The following is an 8,636-nucleotide window of genomic DNA, read 5'->3' as shown; positions in this document are numbered from 1 at the left end:
CTGAGTCTATGCTAGATAACTGGAATAACCATTATACGAAGCTCGTGTCGATAGTTCATTAAAAGAACTTACTGGAGCACCCTAAGTAGTCAGATATATTGACTAGGTTGGCCGGCTACCCGAGCCCCTGTCATAATGATTTGTAGTTGTAGAGTAGAATCCGCTAAATCCTTTAAAACCTCAAGAACTATTGGTCTCCTTAGCTTCCTCTTTTCCTCATCCAGAACACATTATAACATTTTGGCAATTTCTACCACTAGCCGAGATGAAGTATCAGCCTGTAGCTTCCCTAGTTGTACAAAATTTCAATATCATAATTGAGTCCTTTAATGAGTCTGTAGACTCGCTCTCAAGATTAGGAACCAAAGTAGGAGTATGACGGCTAACTTATTGAACTTGATGACATATTCTGATACTGTCATGGTGACCTGACACAACCGTTCAGACCACATATACCACATATTACAGAGAATCCAGGAGAGAAACTCCTTCAAAAACATTTCTGAGAACTGAGCCGAGTAAGTGGTGTTGCATTGGCTAGTCTGCCCTCTTCATAGGCTTGCCACAAACACCGACGGCTAATTTTTTCTTTTGCTATGTTGACTCAACACTGCTGAGCTAACCTATTTATTCATATACTCTTCGATTCTTCTTTGGGGTAACTCTTTCCCCTAATTATGCACAATAATCACAAATGTATAGCTCCATCAAGATAAATCTTGGCACGAACTACATAGTCCAGAAGATCGTCAACCACTGTACTTTCTCTAAAGCACCCCAAAATCTGCAACCTTAACTTCCACACTGAGCAAACCTTCTGTAAATGTAAAGTTATTTTTTTTCTAACTCCTTTGAAACTAAAGTATTGGATTATTAAGGAGGCAGACATACCGCAAGTCCTAACCTTATCCCTGCATGTCTCAGGCCTTAAATATGTATAGATTATTGGGGAACCTTTCAGTACCATATATATATATTTCAGGTCAAGACTGATATAGCATATGACCATTCGATCCATTCATTGATAGTAGACATCCCCATTTGGTGCGAAGTCATAGGTCACTACGTCTAATAATCCACAATATTGACCTTTGTAACTCATATAAATCAACCAGACGCCAAGGTCCGTCGCACCCCTACATGATTCACTGGGTCATCTTCTCAATGCGTCCGCATCTTTAGACAGAACCATAGCGGGTCTAGTAAATACATAATCTTTCCACCACCTCTTGGCGGAACCCGTCATCTAAAACACAGTAAAATCAACACCCATTGATTTCAACTATTCCCATGTTTTACGATACTTTATAGCAGCGGTTGAGAAAATCATATGGGTCCTCAGAAGGTGTACCACTGAAATAGACTGGAAATAACTTGGTAAACTTGTCCAATCTCAGCAAAGCCTCAAAAGACAAGGCAGGCCTCTCATCAGCCATTGCTGCAATAATTGGTTGAGCTGCCCCAACTAGATGAGATTAAGCTAAATCCTTCATAATCTCATGCAACACAACCCATCTAATTCCTCAAACCATTTACAAATCTTGTATTCACCCTCGTAACAATCAATCTAACTCTCATACGCGATCCAAACTCAAACTGCAACACGTATATTTTACTAGTAAAAGAGGACTGCCAACCAACAACATAAGGATCACACAAACTTCAGAACATCCCGCAGGAGATAATCCACTTGCTTAGCCTCAAACTGGTATCTCTCTATACTCTTTAATAATCATAACTATTACACAATCACTTAACCTCCCTCTGAGTCTGAACTCATAAAACAACATGAAGATTTACTCCGCTCAACAACTAAACGCACGAGAGGTCCTTCAATACACCCATAGCTCGAGGCCATATGCCAACTCAAGACAGAAGTCAAACACCCAATAATCCTTGCTACATCCTCAGCAAACTCTTCCTGTCACATTCGAACAATTTGAACACATCTCGCAATCAAATCATACTCACCCCTAGTCATCCAATAACAAATCCGACCAGTAAGGACACAAACGGACATATAAGTCCCTAATGCACATGCTCACACAATCGAAATCTCAGTACTCAAGCCATAGACAAAACATGGCCTCAAGCCCTCCAGACTAGCCCAACATCACACACAAAAATCATATCTCGCACCTTATCTAGGAAATCACAAGCTGTCGATGCACAACAGATACTGAGCGCTCATGTGCGCACATAAATGCGTGGAAGGAATTCAAGGAAGTATGCTTCATGTTTAATCAATGTTGCAGGATAAGCATTCAAGAATGTGGAATTTCCTAAAGGGTTCTACAGTCTCTCGAAGATAAGTACAGACGTCTCTGTACCGATCCGTAAGACTCTACTTAACCTGCTCATGACTCGTGAGACCTATGTAACCTAGTGCTCTGATACCAACTTGTCACGACCCAATATCTCATCCGTTGTGATAGCGCGTATCGTGGTACAAGGCATGTCTCAACTCAATATCTCAACACAGTAGAACTTTTAAATAAAGGCGGAAGCAGTTAATATTAAATAAAACCTTTTAGAATAGAATATAACTCTAAAAGTACTAAACAATCCATCCCTAAGACTCGGTGTCACTGAGTGCATGAGCATCTAAATGATAACAACATTCGACTGATAAAACACTGTCAGGAAATATAGAGCAGTACAACATAAAAGGAAAGGAGAGTCATGGTCAGCGAACGCCATGCAACTACCTTAATAGTCTCTTAAGTCTGACTCCTCAATCCGCAACCGCCGTGACTAGAAGTGTCTAGATATGTACACGAGGTACAGGGGGTAACGTGAGTACACCAACTCAGTAAGTAACAGAAATAAATAAGGAACTAAGAAGTAGTGACGAGCTATACAAATATAGTTACCTCAATAACTTTCAAATAAGAGTAGTCATACTTTCAATTTAACAGTTTAAGTCACATCAGCACGTACTCAATAAACTAGATATCAAATTTGACTGAGTAGTAAATAATATCTTCCAATAACTTTCAAAACAGTGATATGACATCTGCGATGCAATACTAATGAAGTAAATGTATTTTCACAGAATAACAGTCATTATGTCCTCTCATTCACTCCAACCTCACAATCACTCATTCCTCACATTCACTTATTCCTCCCAGTCGCTCAGAATTCGGCACTTGGCACTCGCACTCAGTAAGTACCTGTGTTTACCGGGGGTGTGTACAGACTCCGGAGGGGCTCCTTCAGCTCAAGCGCTATAACAAGCCACCTCGTGGCATAAATCACTCAGTCCCTCAGCCTCACTCAATCATAAATCAGTAATAATATGTTGCGGCGTACATCCCGATCCCATAAATATCCTCACAGATCAGGCCCTCGGACTCACTCAGTCATAAATTAGTAACAACATGCTTCAACGTGCAGCCCGATCCCATAAATATCCTCATAGATCAAGCCCTCGGCCTCACTCAGTCATCAATCTCTCCAGTCACTCAGGCTCTCAAAAATCATATAAACAACCCAAACAGAGGTAATGTCATGTATCAACAATGAATAGCAAGAGATGGAGGCATAATATGCAAGAAAAGCTATGACTGAGTACAAAACAACAATTAGCAGCTAATTCAGTAAGTACACGACCTCGCAGGTCTCAACAATGATCACATAAGGCCTAAACATTATTTCTAACCTGAAGTACAGTCAATTTCTATGAAAACAGAGGGAACATGTATTAAGCAGTAGGACAATTAATTCCACGGTCTCGCTGGATGGACCAAGTCACAATCCCTACTATGCATGCCCACACGCCCATCACCTAGCATGTGTGTCACCTCCAAAATAGTCATACGACACAATGTTCGGGGTTTCATACCCTCTTGACTAGATTTATAACCGTTACTTACCTTAATCCGAGCAAAATCTTACTCCGCAATGCCTTTTCCACTCAAATCGGCTTCCAAATATCCCGAATCTAGTCATAAATAACTCAATTCATTCAATACATATTTTAGGAATTAATTCCATATGAAAAAATCTAATTTTTCAACAAAATCCGAAATTAACCCAAAAATTGCCCATGGTACCTGTGTCTCGGAATACGACAAAAGTCATAAAATAGGACCAGCCATTCTATTACGAGTCCAACCATACTAATTTTACTCAAATCCGACTCCGAATCGATGTTCAAATCTTGAAAATTCATTTTTATCGAATTTTAGAAAATTCCTCTATTTCTCTTCAAATATCAATAATCTAAAGCCAAAATGAAGATTTATTCATGGAATATACTCACAAGAGAGTCAAGAACACTTATCCCAAAAATTTCCGTAACTTCTCGCTCAAAATTGCCCAAAATCCGAGTTTGGAAGTCCAAAAAAATGAGGAAAATTGGACTGCTCTTCCTTTACACTATTCACGGATTTTGTCACATGTATATATAGCCACCCTTAATTTTCCATGTGGGAAACTAGTGATAACACCATTCTTATTTTGCCCCACACAAACAACAACAGGCACAATCTCATGACAACGACCTCATGCTGACACCCTCGATCAATCAATTCAATATGTTTTCATGTGCCACAATATCACAGAACATAATACCATAGTATCATCAATATATAAGCTCACAGCTTATCAAAAAAGTGCACAAGGACACAATAATAACATAGAGGTACGGAGGGGTGTTCAAAAAATAAAACATGAATATGGCTAAGTCAATGTAGTGATCATGATCATGAAGTCATAAAGTGGTTTAATAATGTTTCATATAAATTTCATTATCAATTTAAGGCATATTAATAACCTACGGTCTAATCCCAACATAAACCACACATAGCACTCGTGTACATCCTCGTCACCTCGTGCAAACGTCACTTTTCACATAACACAATTAGACACTAAAGGATATTCCCACAAATAAGGTTAGGCAAAATACTTACCTCAACAAGCCAAATCAGTACTCTAAAAATCCCTTCCCGCGTGAATCAACCTCCAAATGGCTTCAATCTAGAAAAAATAACTTAATAATATCAATAAAAGCCATAGAAAATAACCTCAAATAATAAAGCTTCAATCTTGAACAATAATGCAACGATCGGCCGGTCATTTTAAGAATTAATGCCTCGATCCCTATTAACTATTTTCCCCTTGTTTGTTTCTACTATTATGAGTCGCCGGGATGATTCATTTTGAGTTTCGGAGTGTTTTGGGACACTTAATCCCTAAATGAGAGCTTAAGCTTTAGAATTTGGACCGTAGTCGGAGCAGCGTGAAGACGGCCTCGGAATGGAATTTCGTCAATTTCGTTAGCTCCATTGGGTGATTTAGGGCTTAGGGACGTGTTCAAATTGTGGTTTGGAAGTCCGTACTTATTTAGGCTTGAAATGTCGTAGATTGAATTTTTAAAGTTTCGGATCGATAGTGAAATTTTGATATCGGGTCAGAATCCGATTTCGAAATTTGGAATAGCTCTGTAATATTGAATGTGACTTGTGTGCAAAATTTGGGGGTTAATTCGAACTTGGTTTGGTTGGTTTCGTCGTCAGTTGTAGGATTCTTGAAATTTTAAGTTCTTTAGGCTTGGATTGGAGGGGGATTCATGGTTTTTGCATTGTTTGATGTGATTAGAGGGTTGGACTAAGTTCGTATGATGCTTTAGGATTGGTTGCCGTGTTTGGTTTAGGTTCCGGAGACCTCAGATGAGTTTTGGATGCTTAACAGAAGTTGAATTGGACATAGGCTATTTTCTGAAGTTGCTACTTCTGGTATTTTTGCACCTGCGGTGAGGAGCCCGCAGGTGCGGCCCGCGGATGCGAGGAAGTAGGTCACAGGTGCGATTTGGGCACTGATGGCCAGTGACCGGAGAAGCAGTTATAGGGCCGCAGAGGCGGACCACATCTGCGGAGAAATGAGCGCAGGTACAGTATCCGCCCATTTAATGAAATCTCACAGGTGCGAGTCCCCAGCCGCAAAAACGGGACCGCAGATGTGATCGCATAACCACAGATGCGATCGCATAACCGCAGATGCGGATATCGCTGGGCTGAAATATTAAATTTCGAGGGTTTGAAGCTCATAACACCAAATTTGATTTTGGCTTGGGAGAAGGCAATTTTGGGATGATTTTGAAGAGAAAATGAGTGGGTAACGATTCCTTATCCCTTTCTAGTTGTATTCCGTTAATCTAATCTTAGTTTTGTCATTTAATTTCGGATTTGGAGTGAAAATTTAGGAGAATTGAGGAAAAGTTCCCCAACTTAAAATCTGAGTTATGAGGGAGATTTTGACATCGGATTTTGATAATTTTTGTTCGAGAGTGATTGTGAGTGAATGAGTGTTCATAATTCGTAACTTTTACCCGATTTCGAGACGTGGGCCCAGAGAGGAACTTTGGGCATTTTTCTATTTTATTACCTTAGGCTCGATTTCTTTAGCTAAATTAGTTGTTTGTAGTTGTATTTACGTTATGAAATTCATTTGATTAGATTCGGGCCATTCGGAGTTGGATACTCGTAGCAAGAGCGTGATTTTCGGATTGATTTTGAGCTGGTTCGAGGTAAGTGGCTTGCCTAACCTTGTGTGGGGCAACTCCCCTTAAGAATTTGGTACTGTTGTTATGTGAGTGTTGTGTACATGAGGTGACGAATGTGTACACGTGCTAATTGTTGAAAAAACCCAATTTTCATTAATTAATATCTATGTTTTCTTGTAATTGGGCAATACTTGCACTTGAAGCCTCTTGTTTAGTCTAGGAAAAGCATGCTTATGTGATCTAATTGTCTGACCTACTTTAATTGTTTACTTGTATTCTGTGCAACATGTTTAGAGTAGAATTCCTGTTTATTCTCGAATAGAACTGTAGATTCTTTCTTGCTACTATAATGTGTTTACTTTGGGACTACGGGGCGATATCCCGGGAGATCCCCCTGCATGTTTACTTTGGGACTACGGATCGATATTCTTAGAGATCCCCCTACACATTTATATTTGGGACTACAAAACGGCACCCGGGAGATTCCCCTGTACGTGATACTTACTTTGGGACTAAGGATTGGTATTCCGGAGATTCCCCTGCATATTTATGATTTGGACTACGAGACGATATCCCAGGAGATCCTCTGTACATTTACGTTTGGGACTATGGGACGATATCCTGGTGTATACGGGTAAAATTGAAGAGCCCGATTTTATGATCATTACAATATCTTGCAGCCTGTTCTCGGAAGGCTCGAGGCCGGGTTCAAGGACCGACTCTGGTCCAAGTAGTGCAAATCAGCGGCTATGATGGACTAGCGGGAAGTTCCCAAGGCACGTGACTAAAGCTGACCAAGTTTATCAGGCTAGCCATCTTGTCAGGTTGTACCTGCCTTTTCATCATTGAGTCCTGCTAACCTTACGATGCCGGTCGACCACGCCTTTCATTGTTGATGATGAAGAAGATGAAGATCGGGAGTGAATGAGTCGATTCGTCCGAGTACGGACCATTGATATTATCCTCGTGGAGTTTATGCCATTCCCTAAGGAATGGAATTATATACGTAAGTGGTACACTCGTGCCTTCTTAGTTCTGTTTATGTCGAAGGCTGGCTTTGTAAATGCACTTTTTTTTGTAGCAACCACGTGGATGCTGGGCGAGGTTCTCGACCTGCCGAATTGAGTTTAGAAGTTGGCATCCCACTTGACTTACAATGAGCGCGAGTCGCGAGCTTTATCTAAGGATAGGTGGGAGGCGAAACATCATGGTACGTGCTATGTGATTCGCTCCCCCCCCCTTTTCCCCTCTCGGAAGGGGACTTTATCTTTCTACATACTAACTTTGTCATCACAGGCATTGTGGAGCCTTCTGAGGAGGGAGTGCTAGCTTATGGCTAAGGAATGATAACAATAAACAAGAGATACCTTTGTACGGAGATGGTGCTCGAAGTAAGGTGAACCTGGACCGGGGGGTTGTAGTGGAAGTATTAACTGAGCCTGTTGCGCCCGTGATTTTTGGTTTTGGAGAGGCAGTTTATCCTCCGACGTCATCTTCTTTTTCCGTTGGAGGTACTTCGAGGAATACTCGAAACCTGAAATCATATGCATCGAGCAATCGTGCCTCGGTCGGGGTCGACTTTTTCGAAGCTGAGGGAACTAGGTTAGCAGATGTGAACTCGACCTTCGAGGAAGCATAGTGGCTTCACTTGAATGGTGAATTTTTAGCACAGTCCTTTCGAGTTTCGTGCTTTCCTTTCCTTACTGAATTTATTTTACAGGCCTTCGACAAGCTTAAGTCTGAGTTGTTTCGCCGTGAGGCCAAGCTGCAGAAAGCTCTAGATGAGGAGAAATCCCTGAGGCTCATTTGCAATAAAAGGAAGTTGAATTGACATACTTACGGTATGAGGCGAGTCAGGGCTCGAATTATGAGAGCTACTTGAATGAGAAGGTAGTTTTTGTTCCGAGCGAGCGGGTATTCCTCCTTCTAGCTCCCGAAGCTAATGTTTTGTTTATTTCAGTTGCAAAAAAGGCAGAGGGCTTGGAGCACCTTCGAGACAAGGTTGGCCGAGCCAAGCACAAGTATGATGAGTCAAAGGCTCAGGCGGGTGCTCCGGCTTTGACGGAGGAGGGTGTTATGGCTAAGGCTTCCGGTCTTGAGGTTCAACTTCACTTAGCTCGTGACAATAGAT

The sequence above is a fragment of the Nicotiana sylvestris genome, chromosome 9 (assembly GCF_000393655.2).
Source record: "Nicotiana sylvestris chromosome 9, ASM39365v2, whole genome shotgun sequence".
NCBI classification, from domain to species: domain Eukaryota; kingdom Viridiplantae; phylum Streptophyta; class Magnoliopsida; order Solanales; family Solanaceae; genus Nicotiana; species Nicotiana sylvestris.
Note: the sequence above shows the minus strand (reverse complement) of the source record.